Below are 18,736 nucleotides of genomic sequence, written 5' to 3' on the forward strand. Positions count from 1 at the left end.
GGCAGGAACGGGCTGCCCCCAACCACCAGCTGCCTATTTGTACCTGGCCGGACACAACAATATAGGGAAGGCCTTTTTTTCTTAATTATTTCATGAATTTCTTGAAATAATTAAAAAAAAAAATACGTGGGGCTTCGCCCTATTTTTGTGTCCAGCCAGGTACAACTAGGCAGCTGGGGGCTGGAATCCGCAGCGTGAGAATTTTACCACGCTGTCAGTGGCGTGAATGAGGTGAGGTCATATCCAATGAACTCAGCTCACCTCATGCACGTCACTGACAGCGTGGGAAAATTCTCACGCTGAAGCGCTGAGTGCAGGAGAATTTTCCCACGCTGTCAGTGACGTGCATGAGGTGAGCCGAGTTCATTGGACATGAACTCGGCTCATCTGGATGCCGTCACAGAGAGACACTGAGGAGCGCAAGCAAGCCTGCGCTTCTCAGTGTCTGCGGGATGACAGGCTGGATGGCAGCGTTCTGCTGCGGTCCAGCCTGTCATCTCGATGTAGCAGAGCTGGAGCTGTCCTGGGAACCATGCAAAGGTAAGGATGAGGTTGCTTTATTATTTTTCTTTTATTGCAGGAGATCGTTGGCTTCAGCTGGAATGGGCGTGATGGTAAGTATAGTTTAATTTTGAACAATAAAGAATTGTGTGTTTATTTCAATTAAAGGACTTTATTCTGGGTGTTTGTGTTTTTTTTTTTAACTTTGACTATGGGGTTAGTAATGGGGGAGTCTTATAGACGCCTCTCCATTACTAACCTGGGCTTGATGTCAGCTGGCATTATAAGCTGAAATCAACCCCAACCCTATTACCCCACTGTCACCGCTACAGGGCAGTGGGAAGAGCGAGGCTAAGTGCCAGAATTGGCGCATCCTATGGATGCGCCATTTCTGGGGCGGCTGACGGCTGGTGTTTCTAGCCTGGGAGGGGGCCAATATTCATGGCACCCTTCCTGGGCTAATAATATCAGCCCCCAGCTGTCTGCCTAGCCTTTGCTAGCTATTAAATTAGGGGGGACCCCACGTCATTTTTTTGAGGGGGTCCCTCATTTTAATAGCTAGTAAAGGCTAGGTATTCAGCTGGGGGCTGATATTAGTAGCCTGGGAAGCTCCGTGGGTATTACCCCCTTCCCAGGCTTCAAACATCTGCCCCAGCCGTCTGCTTAACCTCCGCTAGAGACTAAAACTAAGGGGAACCCCACGCCAATTTTTTTTTAAATAAATCCTTTATTTTAACACTAAATGACAAGTACAGTAATCAACACTGTCACTGTACTTCATATATATGTGACTGACATGTTTCTATCTATATAATCTATGTGTGATTCCCTATTCCTTCTATTCTAAATTGTCGGGTACAGATGCTGAATTGCCGGCCGGCTTTTTTAAAGAGACGGTGCATGAAAACACTATTATATTTTTAAATAAATCCTTTACACTAAATGACAAGTACAGTAAGCAACACTGTCACTGTACTTCATATATATGTGACTGACATGTTTCTATCTATCTAATCTATGTGTGAAGCTCTATTCTGTCTGTTAGAAATTGTCGGGTACCGCTGCTGAATTGCTGGCCGGCTTTTTAAAAGAGACAGTGCATGAAAACACAATTATTTTTTTAAATAAATCCTTTACACTAAATGACAAGTACAGTAAGCAACACTGTCACTGTACTTCATATATATGTGACTGACATGTTTCTATCTATCTAATCTATGTGTGAAGCTCTATTCTTTCTGTTGTAAATTGTCGGGTACCGGTGTATGCCGCTGATGAATTGCCGGCTTTTCGCGTAATACATTCTACATTATTCTTAGTTGTTTTCCTTCATGTAGAATTAACCTACAAGGAAAGAAAGGGTTTATTTTCATTCCGATATTTGTGTCCCATTGACTTGCATTGGTTTCCTGTATCGGAATCGGCGATATCCGATACTTTTTGGGTATCGGTCCGATCTAATCCGATACGATATTTCCTGATATCGGAAGGTATCGCTCAACACTATCCTTAACATATTTCACAGGAAAGCACTTTCACTTTCGTTTTTGAACGTTTTATTTTGAGCCTGTAAAAGTGGCTTAATACCTCTGACCACGTTGTTGACAGCAGTGACCTGGGGGTCAGAAATACTCCCAGGGGCGATCCCCATGCTGTCCCCATGTCATTTGAGCACTGTCACTATCGTTTTGGGCACTTGTTAGGCTTTTAAAAGACTGCCGGGGGAGCCGCCGCAAAAATGCTCGAGTCTCCCATAGACTAACATTGGGCTCGTTACTAGGGTCGAGCACCCGAGTATCACGGCGAGCTCGGCCCGAGCTTCGAGCACCCGAGCATTTTAGTGCTCGCTCAACACTAGTAGTAATGTCTCCCTGACTGGTCAGTCACCAATATATCTGTTTAAAAGAGTCTGGTGTAGGCCAGAAAAATAGAACTGTGGTTTTGCAGTTCCATGGGTCAAATCTCTGTATTATCCTGTTTTTGGCAGTTTTTGCAGTAAAAAAAAAAAGTAATAGTGTCTCTCTGACTGGTCAGACACCAATATATCGGTTTAAAAGAGTCTGGTGTACACCACATAACTATAATTGTGGTTTTGCAGTTCCACGAGTCAAATCTCTGTATTATCCTACTTTTTGCATTTTTTGCCGTAAAAAAACTGTAATAGTGTCTCCCTGACTGTTCAGACACCAATATATCTGTTTAAAAGAGTCTGGTGTAGGCCAGAAAAATAGAACTGTGGTTTTGCAGTTCCACGGGTCAAATCTCTGTATTATCCTGCTTTTGGCATTTTTTGCCGTAAAATAAAACTGTAATAGTGTCTCCCTGACTGATCAGACACCAATATATCTGTTTAAAAGAGTCTGGTGTAGGCCAGAAAAATATGACTGTGGTTTTGCAGTTCCACGGGTCATATCTCTGTATTATCCTGCTTTTGGCATTTTTTGGCGTAAAAAAAAACAGTAATAGTGTCTCCCTGACTGGTCAGGCACCATTATATCTGTTTAAAAGAGTCTGGTGTAGGCAAGAAAAATAGAACTGTGGTTTTGCAGTTCCACGGGTCAAATCTCTGTATTATCCTGTTTTTGACATTTTTTGCCGTAAAAAATAAACAGTAAAAGTGTCTCCCTGACTGGTCAGATACTAATATATCTGTTTAAAGAGTCTGGTGTAGGATAGAAAAATAGAACTGTGGTTTTGCAGTTCCACGGTTCAAATCTCTGTATTATCCACTTTTGGGCCTTTTTTACATAAAAAAAACAGTTTTTGTGTGTCGCTGACTGTTCAGCCCAAAATATATCTATTTAAAAAAGTCTGGTATATGCCAGTAAATTAGAACTGTGGTTTTGCAGTTCCATGGTTCAAATCTCTCTATTATCCAGCTTGTGGTATTTTTTCCGTAAAGAAAAACAGTAATAGTGTCTCCCTGATTGTTCAGACCCAAACATATCTGTTTGACAGATTCTGGTGTACGCCACATAACTATAACTGTGGTTTTGCATTTCCATGGTTCAAATCTATGTATTATCCACTTTTGGGCCTTTTTTACATTAAAATAGCAGTTTGAGTGTGTCGCTGACTGTTCAGCCCCAAATATATCTATTTAAAAAAGTCTGGTATATGCCAGTAAAGTAGAATTGTGGTTTTGCAGTTCCACGGTTCAAATCTCTGTATTATCCAGCTTTTGGTATTTTTTCCATAAAGAAAAACAGTAATAGTGTCTCACTGATTGTTCAGACACAAATATATCTGTTTGAAAGATTCTGGTTTACGCCACATAACTATAACTGTGGTTTTGCAGTTCCACAGTTCAAATCTCTGTATTATCCACTTTTGGGCCTTTTTTAAATAAAAAAAACAGTTTGAGTGTGTCGCTGACTGATCAGCCCCAAATATATCCATTTAAACAAGTCTGGCTTGCGCCAGTAAATTAGAATTGTGGTTTTGCAGTTCCACTTTTCAAATCTCTGTATTATCCAGCTTTTGGACTGTTTTACGTAAAAAAAAACAGTAATAGTGTCTCCCTGTCTGTTCAGTCACAAATATATATGTTTAAAAGATTCTGGTGTAGGCCAGAGAAATAGAACTGTGGTTTTCCTCTTCCATGGTTCTAATCTCCTTTTTATTACCCTTTTTCCATTGATAGTGCGAGTGTAAGCTATTTTACTTCATTTACAATGGGCAAGGTGCGTGGCAAGGGACGTAGAACTGGACGTTCTGGTGATGGTGCGTGTAGAGGATGAGGCCGTGGCCAAGGTGAAAATGTGCCACAACCAACAGCCACATCTTCTCGCTGCCACTTCTTGACCGAATTACTAGGGAAGCACACTACAACACCAGTGTGAACAGTTTATTAATTGGATAGCAGATAATACTTCCAGTTACCTGGGCACCACCACCTCCGGTCGGTCTTCCACACGGTCAAGTTTTAGTAGCCGTGAGTCTCGACCGCATAATCCTCCTCAAACTGAGTGTCGTCAGACAGCGACTGATCCCACACTTGGACTTTCTGAAGAGCTGTTCACTGTTCCATTTCCATATTTGTGCCCCTCGCCTGCTCCGCTTGAAGTGGTGGAAGAGGAGTTCCCATGTAGCGATGCCCAAATATTTGAACAGCCACGGTCAGAGGAAGTCGACGCTGGCAATTTGTCACAAGAGGTGGACGATGACGAGACACAATTGCCAAGAAGTGAGGAGGAGGATCGTGGTGCGCAAGTGGAAGAGAAGGAGGTGGTGGATGATCTAGTAACTGACCCAACGTGGCAGGAGGACACGCAGAGCGAGGCCAGTAGCACACAGTGGGAGGGAGACAGAGTACCCCAATAGGCAGGAAGAAGCAGTGTGGTGGCCGCACACAGAAGGCGGGCAACAGTTCCCCGTAACACCAACACGAGGGACATTGCCAGTACAACCGGTAGGTCTTCCAGAGTCTGGAGTTTTTTTAAAGACTCTGCTGTTAACCTTAAAAAGGCCATTTGTACCACCTGCCATGCCAGCATCAGCAGGGGTGACGAAACTACCAGCCTGACCACCACTAGCATGATCAGGCACATGACAGCAAAGCACCCGACTTTGTGGGGCAAACCCCAGGGTCCACGACCAGTGTCAGCAGGTGTCACCACTGCTTCTTTCGCTGTTGTTCATGTAATAGAACCCCCTGTTGTACGTGCAAGGCAATCCCCTGTCTATACTGCATGCAAAGATGCCCCCTCCTCTCAGTCTTCACTTGTTATGGCAGTTTTTCAAGAAACAACATCAACGTCCACGTCCACGTCCCCCCGCAGCGTTCAATTGTCCATATCCCAGAGCTTTGAATGAAAGCGCAAATTCGCAGCCAACGCCCCACAGGACACAGTCCTAAATTCGCACATTTCACGACTGCTTGCGTTGGAAATGCTGTCTTTTAGGCTGGTGGAGACGGAATCCTTCCGCAACCTTATGGCGGTGGCCGTCCCTCGGTACTCGGTCCCCAGCCGACCCTATTTTGCCCGGTGTGCCATCCCCGCACTACACAAGCACGTGTCCCAAAACATCTGCCGTGCCGTCAACAACGCAGTTACTGGGAGAGTCCACCTGACAACGGACACATGGACAAGTGCTTGTGGCCATTGATGGGACATCTCCCTGACGGCACACTGGGTAAACATAGTGGAAGCCGGGACCCAGTCGGACCTTGGGACGGAACACATTCTCCCCACACCGAGGATTGCGGGACCTATGTCAGTCAGAGTTGCCCCCACAGTGTACAGCTCTTGCTCATCATCCTCCTCCTCTTCCTCATGTTCAGCCTCCATTTCAGATATCACCACATCAGTTACAAGTAGTGTTGAGCCACCCCCGTAGTGTTCGAGTTCGGTTCGGTTCGTCGAACACCCGTGTGTTCGCCGAACTGTTCGTCGAACTGTTCGTCGAACACCTTCGAACACCGTTAAAACCAATGGCAGGCAAACAAAAACACATAGAAACACATAGAAAACACCTTCAAAGGTGTCCAAAAGCTGACAAACTGCTCAGAAGACACAACTAACACATGGAAAAGTGACAAGTACATATAGTCATGCGAAAAGAAAAGAGGTGGAGGAGTAAAAGGAGGGGGAGACACAGATATAGGCATGTCATGCCCTTCTAAAATCCAAAAAGTGAGAAGCCGACACGTTCAGTCCGCTCCTGCCCGTGCCACCTCCGCATCGCCGGGTTTGTGCCAGAGCCGCGGTGAACCCTGACGGCCAGCCCCCCTCTCCCAATACTGGTGCCTGTCCGCTGGTGGGTCGAGCGAGCCCCCCTGTGGTGGAGGCAGCTCTAAGCTTTTTAATTTAAATTGTCTCTCTAATTTGAATGAATACACTTTAAATCCATTTACAAGGATCTATTGGAGGGCAAGTCTCATGCCAGCAGCCGCGTAATTCCAGCTCCAGTAGCGTCCACTAAAGCTGCTGCAGTTAAAAAGCTTTTATAAGGATCGAGCTCGGCTGTCCACCGCAAGGCATCCTACTGCCAGTCCCAGCCCCTATGCCTTGAGGTGCCTCCTGATGCTCTTCACTGAGTATCCCGTGGTCCCGAAGCATTTCCATTGAAAAAATTAAGTGTCCAAACTACAGGTGGTGTAGCTTGTTTAACAGCCGGGATAATCCGCTGACTAGCAGACACTGCTACTAGGCACAAAGTATTTCCTGGGCTAGATGCAGTTAAAAATTTGTAATTAGATACTCTCGTTGGATGCTGAGAAAGCATTCCATAGAGTCTCCTGGCACGCCATATATGATTCTCTTAAAAAGCTTGGGGTAGGGGTCTAGGGGACCCTTTTATAGCCAAAATCACGGCCCTGTATCGCAATACGTCACCTAGGCTGAAGATAAATGGAACTGTAGCACCCTGAGGGCTCGGTTGCTACAGAGGTATTGCACCTCACCCAGAGGTGTGATATCTCACTCTCAGGTAAGGATGTAGTGTGGATCAGGACCCAACACCTGCATGCATTACACCACATTGCCGTGGGGCAGGGCGACCAATATGCCCCTGAGATGGGCACGACAGTCCCTGTCCCTGGCTGGAGTGGGGGGAGGGAACACTGAGGAAGGGGAACCCTGTAGTGCAGGAGCAGGGACGAAGCAGTTCCTGGGTGCATTGAGAAGGGAGTATAAAAGGTGGGCACCATCTTAGTTCAGTGCAGAGAAGTCTGAGCAGAAGTGGCAGGGAGCAGGGGCTCTGCATGAGCTCTGCTCCGGAGGTGGGCCTAGTAACAGAGGCCCAGGCCTGGAAGAGGGAGAGGGAAGGAAGAGGAGCGGAGAAGGCTCCAGGAACGAGGAACGAAGGGATCCCAGGGGTGCGGACGGGCGAGTCGCCACCGCACGCCCGAATCCACCTGCGTGGAGGGGTCAGGCCAAAGGGGGAGACCGGTCCCCGAAACTAGTGGAGGCAGGAAACGACCCTCAGCTAGAAACAGGAGGCTGTGACATCTTATGTGGCGCAGCCCCTCGCTACACCCGCTAGGAAGGCACCACATAGGGTCAGGGAAACAGGCGCCAAGTTTACCAAGAGGAGGCCCGAGGCAGCCGGACAGAAGGGTTGATAAGAAATGCCAGACAAAGGACACACAAAGGGGGTCCTGTGAAGCGCTCCAAAGTTATCTGGGAGTTGTCTGAGCCCCTCACCTGGTGAGCACAGTACGACGTGGGCAGCCGTTACCTGCAGACGTGGTCTGGATAATAAGAACTGTGAGTAAAGGCCCTGGACTGCATCACTGACTCCGTGTCGTTACTGCTGCTGCCCTGCACCATCACCCCCATCCTCCGCATACACTGCCCTGAGGCTATACTCCTCCCGTGGGGAGTTATGCTACGCTCTGCTGCACCCACAACACCAGCCTCAGCGGTCTGCCCTGGAGCGGCGGTTCACTCTGACCGCAATCCACGGGTGGCGTAGTCGGACATTTAAACATCAAAACCACATAAATTGTTCCGCCACTGGTTTGACCGCCCTGAGCCACGGAACCGGGTCGCCGCCACGGAGACTACAACCACCAGCATCCACCAAAAAGGGTCCGGCTCCGGGTGTCCCAAGGCCCAGGGGGCGCATCAGAACATTTTCATCACCTTTCACAATCACCAATGGGACAAGGCAGGGATGTTCTCTGTCCCCTCTCTTATACATCCTAGTGACGGAGCACCTGCTCTCATCAATTCGCCATAACCCCAATATTAGGTGGATTGAGGTGGGAGGCACCGAGTACAAGTGCTCTCTATTTGCTGATGATGTCCTAGTATATATCACTCAATCACATATATCCATCCATGCTGTTATGGCTGAAATAGATCACTTTGTTACATGGTCAAATTTTAAAATCAATGCAGCGAAGTCTGAGGCCCTCGATATCTCCCTCCCCAAATCCATATAGGATTCCATCCAGTCCAACTTTCCCTTTGCCTGGCCCTCACAGGGTATCAAATACTTAGGAATTCCTATTCATAGAGACCTCTCCCATCTATGTTATCTTAATTTTGGGCCCTTTATTGAACAACTCCATACAGACCACGGTTGGCAAGTTAGAACTGTAAGATTCACTACGTGAACCACTGGTGTTTTGTGGAAAAGCACATGTACACTGTGTTCCAAATTATTATGCAAAAAGTGTTTAGGAGTGATAAGGGAAGAATTTGTTTGTTTGTCAGTTAAACTCATTGATGGTGATGTGTGTCAGGGCTCTTTATATCACTGTAAGCAATTGCAGACACCTGTGCTAATTAGTTTGGCAGGTGTGTCCAATGAAAGGCAAGACTACTTAAGAAGGCTGTCTCACATTATTAAGCAGCCTACATTTTCTGCCAAAATGGGAAAGAAAAAGGATATGTCGGCTGCTGAGAAGCAACAAATTGTGGAGTGTTTAGGTCAAGGCATGACTACAATCAACATTGTGCGATGATCAGGATGAAGTGTCTTGGCAATCAAGAAGTATGTAGCTGATTCACAGTACACACGTGTGCGTGCTGATAAGGGCAAATTGAGGACTCTTTCCTACAGGCAATTACGTCAGGTTGAAAGAGCAGCGGCAAAAAAGCCTTTTCATAGCAGCAGACAAGTTTTTGAAGCTGCTGGTGCCTCCAACGTCCCCCGAACAACAAGATGCAGGGTCCTTCAGAGGTTTGCAGCTGTGCATACGCCATCCTGTCGACCTCCTCTATTCACTTCACACAAGCAGAAACGGCTCCTGTGGGCCAAACATTACATGAAGACTGATTTCAAAACTGTTTTGTTCACGGATGAGTGCCGTGCAGCGCTCGATGGTCCAGATGGATGGAGTGGAGGATGGCTGGTTGATGGACACCCCACGCAAACACGGCTACAGCGCCAACAAGGAGGAGTTGGAGTAATGTTTTGGGCTGGAATCATGGGGAGAGAGATTGTCGGCCCCTTTAGGATCCCTGAAGGCGCTAAAGATGAACTCCATAATGTATGTGGATTTTCTCAAACAGCACTTCCTGCCATGGTTCAAGAAGAAGAACCGTGTATTTCACAGCAAGATCATTTTTTTGCATGATAATGCACCATCTCATGCTGCACATAAAACATCTGCATCTCTGGCTGATATGGGCATAAAAGGGGACAAACTTATGGTGTGACCCCCATGCTCCCCTGACCCCTACCCCATTCAGAACCTTTGGAGCATCATTAAAAGGAGTGTCTATGATGGCGGGAGGCAGTTCACATCTAAGCAACAGCTCTGGGAGGGTATTCTGTCCTCATGCAAAACAATTGAAGCAGAAACCATCCAAAACCTGACAAATTCAATGGACGAGAGAGTTCAGAAGCTCCTTTCGAACAAGGGGTCCTATGTGAAAATGTAACATCACCTAGAATAAAGTTTTGAGTTGAAAACTGTTTGATTTCAGTTTCTAACAACCTGCTAATGCTTATAATTTCAAAAATGACAATTTTTTTGGTCTTTATTAAAATGAAAAGGTTGATCGAAAAGTTTGGGGGATCTAAGAGTGTGGCAACCCAGTAGTCATGATTACTTCGAATTCTGACAATATGAGGGTCATGCTGCAGGTAGTGCAGCAAGAAGGCACTTATGTGTCTTGCGCATCTCGGAGCCCCAAAATTATTTTCCGGGCTAGATGCAGCTAAAAATTATTATTAATTTTAAATCTGGTGAAGCTTTAGTATAGATGGCCTAATAGGATCAGTGCTGCACACTGCTACAAAGCCCAAATTATTTGCCAGTCAAGATACAGATAAACATGATTAGTAATTTTAAATCTGGTGGAGCTTATTATAGATGGCCTAATAGAATCAGTGCTGCACACTGCTACAAAGCCCAAATTATTTTCCAGCCAAGATACAGATAAACATGATTAGTAATTTGAAAGCTTAAAACGGTTGGTAGGGTGATTTTAACCAATCATCAAGCTTTTACTCTCCCCAGGATGACACAGGGGTAGAAAAGTCGTTTCGGATCCATGATTTGTTCATCTTTATGAACGTGAGTCTGTGTACATTATCAGTGGAGAGCCGCTTGCGCTTATCTGTCAGCACACCACCAGCAGCGCTGAACACACGTTCAGACAGAACGCTGGCTGCGGGGCATGACAAGATCTCCAAGGAGTAAGTGGCTAGCTCCGGCCATTTATCCAGATTGGAAGCCCAAAAAGAGCAAAGGTCCAGTGACACAGTCATGGCTTCAATGTTTACTTGGAGATACTCCTGTACCATCGTCTCTAGGCGTTGACTATGTGTCAGACTTCTTGTCTCCTGTGGCCTTGCAAAGGATGGGCTAAAAAAGTGGTGAAATGATTCCGCAAAATTGATGTTACCAGCAGATACTGTGGTTCTGTTACGGTTTGAGTGCTGAACACTTGACGGTCCCACGGTTGGCAAGTTGGAACTGTGAGATTCACTACGTGCACCACTGGTATTTTGTGGAAAAGCACATGTAAGATTCTGCAACAGTTTCTGCTGATACTCCTGCATGCGTGCATCCCTTTCTATGGCAGGAATAATTTCTGCAAATTTACTTTTGTACCGGGGATCTAACAGTGTGGCAACCCAGTAGTCAGGATTATTTCTAATTCTCACAATTCGAGGGTTATGTTGCAGGTAGTGCAGCAAGAAGGCACTCATGTGTGTTGCGCATCCAGGAGCACCAAGTCCCTGTTGTGTTGGTGGCGAGGTAACAATCATGCTTCCTTCCTCTGTCCTCTCCCCCCAACCTCGCACAACAGAAATGTGATCAAGGTCTCCCTCATCTGATGAGTCTTCCATCAGTTCGTCCTCCACTTCTTCCTGGGCTCCTGCACCTTCCTCACTAGTTTGGCTGCTACCATGCGCCCTGGTAAAACCATCTCCCCCACCCTCACATGCCTGCCGCCTTGGTGCTGCCGACCGTCTGGACCTTGCAGATGTTAGCCTTTCCGCATACAACTCCTCCTCCTCTACTTCCTCCACCTCCTCTTGTGCCACCACCTGACTCCGAATTCTGTTTAACATGTGCTCCAGCATGTAAATCACCGGAATAGTCATGCTGATAATGGCATCGTCAGCACTAAACATCTTCGTCGCCATTTCAAAACTGTGCAGAAGGGTGCATAGGTCCCTGATCTGAGACCACTCCTCCAGCGTGATTTGCCTAACCTCTGGATCTCGTTGGCCCAGGCTATACGTCAGAACGTATTGCACCAGGGCTTGTCGGTGCTGCCACAGTCGCTGCAACATGTGCAGAGTTGAATTCCACCGGGTAGGCACATCGCATTTCAGCCGGTGAAGTGGCAGGCCCAACGACTTCTGTAGAGATGTAAGTCGCTGAGCTGCGGGATGCGAACGGCGGAAGTGAGCACACAGCGACCGTGCCCTCTGCAGAAGGCCATCTAGTCTGGGATAGTGGGCTAAAAATTGCTGGACAACCAGGTTCAACACGTGAGCCATACAAGGCACGTGTGTGACATTGTCCCGGCGAAGGGCCGCACCCAGGTTTGCAGCATTGTCGCACACGGCCTTCCCTGGTTTCAGGTCCAGTGGAGACAACCATTCATGAAATTGATTCTCCAGAGCTGACCACAACTCCTCAGCTGTGTGACTCACATTTCCCAGACATTTCAATGTAAAAACCGCCTGATGACGTTGAGCCCTACTGCCAGCATAGTAAGGAGGTGTGCAGGATCCCTTCTGCGCAGTTAGAAAGCTTGTGGCATGACCAGACAGGCTTTGGGTGCAGGTGGAAGACCGAGAGGAGGTTGAGGAAGCAGAAGCAGTGGAGGAACTTTGACATAAAGAGGATTGACGCACAACTCGTGGGGACGGCAAGACTTGGACAGCAGCCCCTTGTCCTGCTGTCACCATAGTTACCCAGTGCCCAGTCAGCGACATGTAACGCCCCTGTCCATGCCTACTCGTCCAAGTGTCTGTGGTGAAATGCACCCTGTCACACACAGAGTTTCTCAAAGAAGCGGTGATGTTGTGTGCGACATGCTGGTGGAGCGCAGGCACACCTTTCTTTGAGAAATAGTGCCGACTGGGCATCTGGTACTGGGGCACTGCGACGGACATAAGGTCTCGAAAATCCTCTGTGTCCACCAGGCGGAAAGGCAGCATTTCTGTAGCCAAGAGCTTGCAGATGGTGAAATTCAACCTCTTAGCTTTCTCATGGCTAGGAGGAAATGGTCTTTTACTTGTCCACATCTGAGGGACCGAGGGCTGGCTATTGTTCTTAGACGGGGTTGATAAGGGTGTCCCCGGCAAACTGCCCGTCTGTGAGGAAGATGCAGGCGGACATGTTAGGTTGCCTTGATCCAAAGGTGGTGCTATCGATGTCGGACAGCGCTCAACACCAGCTGGTGTTACCACCTCCAAAGAAAATGATGACCTGCCAATCACGCTGGCTGTTGCGGGTAAAGAGGTGGCAGGTCTGCGCCCCAAAACAGGTGTGACTGCTGTCCCCCCAGTCACAGAGGATGAAGAGGCTGTGGATGCACAAGATATGGCAGACGGTGGTTGGCCCGGCCGGCTAGGCCGCATTGTAGCACACTGAGCTTCCCACTGCAACTTATGCTTCATGTCCATGTGCCGGTTCATGCATGAAGTACTCAAACTATGTATTTTTTGGCCTCTACTTAGCTTTTGCTGACAAATGTTACAGATAACACGAGTTGGGTCATCTTTATCGATCTGAAAAAATGCCCAGGCTATGCAAGGCTTAGCACCCATGCGACCTGAAGAGCCACCACGACTTGTGGTGAGAGGCAGAGTTGTGTTTGAGGATGCAGTTGTTGACGTGCTTCCAGTACTACGTCTCTGTTCAGGAAGGCGCAACCTGACCTCGTCGTCACTAGCATCTTCCTCCACCTCCTCTGCTGACCTCATCTCTTGGCTGACTGTGGGTTGACAGTAAGTGGGATCTGCAACCTCATCATCATCACCCTGTGCGTTATCACACCCGTCGTCCTCAGAGCCAACCTGTTCCTGCCCTGACAAAAAACTAAAGTTGTCGCTCCAATCAGGTATTTGAGTCTTATCATCGTCTTCCACATTGTCTCCACCAACAGGAGTTACAGTTTGGGAATGAGGGTCTACATTATGGTCAGAACCTTCTGCGTCTGGTCCTGGATCCGACTCATAAAGATTCTGGGCATCAGTGCAGATCATTTCCTCGTCTGAATTCACAGAAGCGCTGGAGTCGACCTCTGATTCCCAGGCTATAGTATGAGTAAACAGCTCTGCAGACTCAACCATCTCTTCTACCTCATACTCAGACGGGCAGCTGGAGATTTGGGAGCTGTGAGGAAGCAAGTGCGATTGGGGTGACACCTTTGAGGACTGGAGTATTTGTGATGTTGAAGTTGATGTGGAGGAGAGCCCACTTACAGGAGCACTTGATATCCGTTGAAGCACCTGCTGTTTTTGTGCCTCATCTGGAATTTGTAGCGATTGGCATGGCCGTAAGAAAGGGATCTTATCACATTGTCCGCTAAAAGAAGTAGACATTTTAGTTTGGCTGGAAGATGGTCTTTCTTCTGCAGATGTTACTGTTGCTTTAACACCTACCCCACGAACACAACTTTTTTTCCCCTTCCCAACACGCCTATTCCCCTTTCCACCAGCAGCAGGCCTTTTTCCACTCATTTTGGTGGTTAACTAATTCACAACTCTGGAGTTGTTTGCACAAAAAAACAATGGATGGGAACCGAGCAGAGCTGAGTGGCCAAACTGTGGTATTAGGCCAAAACTTTTGGCTGGGTTAGATGCAGAAAAAAATTATATTCAATTTGCAACCTGATGGAGGTCTGTATAGATGGATTAATAGAACAAGTCCCACACACAGCTACAAGCCCAATATTTTTTCAGAGGTAGATGCAGAAAAAAAATATATTCAGTTTGCAACCTGATGGAGGTCAGTATAGATGGACTAATAGAGAAAGTCCCACACACTGCTAGAAGGCCAAATATTTTTTCAGAGCTAGATGCAGACAAAAAATTATTTTGAATTTGCAACCTGATGGAGGTCAGTATAGGTGGACTAATAGAACAAGTCCCACACACTGCTAGAAGGCCAAATATTTTTTCAGAGCTAGATGCAGAAAAAAATTATATTCAGTTTGCAACCTGATGGAGGTCTGTATAGATGGATTAATAGAACAAGTCCCACACACAGCTAGAAGCCCAAATATTTTTTCAGAGCTAGATGCAGATAAAAATTATTTTTAATTTGCAACCTGATGGAGGTCAGTATAGATGGACTAATAGAGAAAGTCCCACACACTGCTAGAAGGCCAAATATTTTTTCAGAGCTAGATGCAGATAAAAATTATATTCAATTTGCAACCTGATGGTGGTCAGTATAGATGGACTAGTAGAACAAGTCCCACACACAGCTAGAAGGCCAAATATTTTTTCAGAGCTAGATGCAGATAAAAATTATTTTTAATTTGCAACCTGATGGAGGTCAGTATAGATGGACTAATAGAGAAAGTCCCACACACTGCTAGAAGGCCAAATATTTTTTCAGAGCCAGATGCAGATAAAAATTATATTCAATTTGCAACCTGATGGAGGTCAGTATAGATGGACTAATAGAACAAGTCCCACACAGAGCTAGAAGCCAAATATTTTTTCAGAGGTACTGTAGATGCAGATAAAAATTATTTTTAAATTGCAACCTGATGGAGGTCAGTATAGATGGACTAATAGAGAAAGTCCCACACACTGCTAGAAGGCCAAATATTTTTTCAGAGCTAGATGCAGATAAAAATTATTTTTAATTTGCAACCTGATGGAGGTCAGTATAGATGGACTAATAGAGAAAGTCACACACACTGCTAGAAGGCCAAATATTTTTTCAGAGCTAGATGCAGACAAAAATTATATTCAATTTGCAACCTGATGGAGGTCAGTATAGATGGACTAATAGAACAAGTCCCACACACAGCTAGAAGCCCAAATATTTTTTCAGAGGTACTGTAGATGCAGATAAAAATTATTTTTAATTTGCAACCTGATGGAGGTCAGTATAGATGGACTAATACAACAAGTCCCACACACAGCTAGAAGCCCAATATTTTTTCAGAGGTAGATGCAGAAAAAAAATATATTCAGTTTGCAACCTGATGGAGGTCAGTATAGATGGACTAATAGAGAAAGTCCCACACACTGCTAGAAGGCCAAATATTTTTTCAGAGCTAGATGCAGACAAAAAATTATTTTGAATTTGCAACCTGATGGAGGTCAGTATAGGTGGACTAATAGAACAAGTCCCACACACTGCTAGAAGGCCAAATATTTTTTCAGAGGTAGATGCAGAAAAAAATATATTCAGTTTGCAACCTGATGGAGGTCAGTATAGATGGAGTAATAGAACAAGTCCCACACACAGATAGAAGCCCAAATATTTTTTCAGAGGTAGATGCAGATAAAAAATTATTTTTAATTTGCAACCTGATGGAGGTCAGTATAGATGGACTAATAGAGAAAGTCCCACACACTGCTAGAAGGCCAAATATTTTTTCAGAGCTAGATGCAGATAAAAATCATATTCAATTTGCAACCTGATCGAGGTCAGTATAGATGGACTAATAGAGAAAGTCCCACACACTGCTAGAAGGCCAAATATTTTTTCAGAGCTAGATGCAGATAAAAATTATATTCAATTTGGAACCTGATGGAGGTCAGTATAGATGGACTAATAGAACAAGTCCCACACACAGCTAGAAGCCCAAATATTTTTTCAGAGGTACTGTAGATGCAGATAAAAATTATTTTTAATTTGCAACCTGATGGAGGTCAGTATAGATGGACTAATAGAGAAAGTCCCACACACTGCTAGAAGGCTAAATATTTTTTCAGAGCTAGATGCAGATAAAAATTATATTCAATTTGCAACCTGATGGAGGTCAGTATAGATGGACTGATAGAGAAAGTCCCACACACTGCTAGAAGGCCAAATATTTTTTCAGAGCTAGATGCAGATAAAAATTATATTCAATTTGCAACCTGATGGAGGTCAGTATAGATGGACTAATAGAACAAGTCCCACACACAGCTAGAAGCCCAAATATTTTTTCAGAGGTACTGTAGATGCAGATAAAAATTATTTTTAATTTGCAACCTGATGGAGGTCAGTATAGATGGACTAATAGAGAAAGTCCCACACACTGCTAGAAGGCTAAAATATTTTTTCAGAGCTAGATGCAGAAAAAAATTATATTCAGTTTGCAACCTGATGGAGGTCAGTATAGATGGACTAATAGAGAAAGTCCCACACACTGCTAGAAGGCCACATATTTTTTCAGAGGTAGATGCAGAAAAAAATATATTCAGTTTGCAACCTGATGTAGGTCTGTATAGATGGATTAATAGAACAAGTCCCACACACAGCTAGAAGCCCAATATTTTTTCAGAGGTAGATGCAGAAAAAAATATATTCAGTTTGCAACCTGATGGAGGTCAGTATAGATGGACTAATACAACAAGTCCCACACAGAGCTAGAAGCCCAATATTTTTTCAGAGGTAGATGCAGAAAAAAATATATTCAGTTTGCAACCTGATGGAGGTCTGTATAGATGGATTAATAGAACAAGTCCCACACACAGCTAGAAGCCCAATATTTTTTCAGTGGTAGACGCAGAAAAAAATATATTCAGTTTGCAACCTGATGGAGGTCAGTATAGATGGACTAATACAACAAGTCCCACACACAGCTAGAAGCCCAATATTTTTTCAGAGGTAGATGCAGAAAAAAATATATTCAGTTTGCAACCTGATGGAGGTCTGTATAGATGGATTAATAGAACAAGTCCCACACACAGCTAGAAGCCCAATATTTTTTCAGAGGTAGATGCAGAAAAAAATATATTCAGTTTGCAACCTGATGGAGGTCAGTATAGATGGACTAATACAACAAGTCCCACACACAGCTAGAAGCCCAATATTTTTTTAGAGCTAGATGCAGAAAAAAATTATATTCAATTTGCAACCTGATGGAGGTCAGTATAGATGGACTAATAGAATGATGCTATGCCCAAAAGATTTTACTTCACTAGGTGCAGTAAAAAAATTGGTATTCTATACACAGGTGGTATATCTTGCAACACAGATAGGCTACTCCACTGACTAACACACTCTGCAATAGGCCAAAAAGGATTAGCTTTGCTAGATTCAGCCAAATGCTGTGAAAAAAACTTGCACAGCACTGGCACAGACCTGCCTGGCAAAAACTGATAGGAACTGATGTAACCTAGTCCTGAAAATACTCCAATTACAATTAGTCTTTACTCCCACAATCTATCTATTTAAGAGCACAGACCTGCCTGATAAAAGTCGTAGGAAATGCTGTAACCTAGTCCTTAAAAGGACTGCAATGACAACTATTCCCTACTCCCAAGCTATCTGTAGATTTGTGCGAAAATTGGCTTGAAATTAACAAGGTATAGCGCACACAGCAACAGCGGTGCCGTCTAACACGCAGCTGCAGCAGTGAGAAAATGGTGGCGACGGGGAAAATGGCTTGGTCTTATAGGGCAAGGACATGTGACATACACTGCCAATGACACATGCCCTTGCTTGTGTTAAAAAAAGCACTTTGCTCCGTGTGTGCGCTGCTGATAGGCTGACAGATTGCACCTCCCCACTGTAAATGCGGGAAAGAGAAAAAAAAATGGAGATCTTCATTGTTCCTGCAGAGATCCATCCCCTGCCCCTCCCCCCACCCCGCTGTACACTCAAACTGCATATTAACATTAATTTTCATCATTACTGAGAAAAAATCCAGTTATGATTTTGGTGCACGAATAGTTATCGAACATAACCTCGAACAGCCGAATTTTTCTCAAATTGTTCGTGTTCGCCGAACGGCTTGAACACCGCCCAAAACAGCTCGAATTTGAGATTGGCGAACAGTTCGAGTAGAACAACGCTCATCTCTAGTTACAAGCTGCAAGCACTGCAGTACTGCCTCAGCAAAGTGGCAACAAGCTGCGCTGAAACTCATAAGTATAGGTGATAAACCTCACACTGCTTGTGAGTTGTGGACAGCTGTGAAAGAGCAAGGAGATCTGTGGCTGAGACCGCTGAACCTACATCCAGGCATGGTCGTGTGTGACAATGGCCGTAACCTGGTGGCGGCTCTGAGGCGAGGCGAGATCACACACGTACCATGCCTGGCTCATGTGCTTATCCTCGTGGTTCAGCGGTTTCTTAAATCGTACCCCGAGTTGCCAGATCTGCTCAACAAAGTACACCGCCTGTCAGCTCATT

Source organism: Phyllobates terribilis, unplaced genomic scaffold (genome assembly GCF_046119375.1).
Source record: "Phyllobates terribilis strain yellow unplaced genomic scaffold, ASM4611937v1 Scaffold_3__8_contigs__length_932513732, whole genome shotgun sequence".
Lineage (NCBI taxonomy): Eukaryota > Metazoa > Chordata > Amphibia > Anura > Dendrobatidae > Phyllobates > Phyllobates terribilis.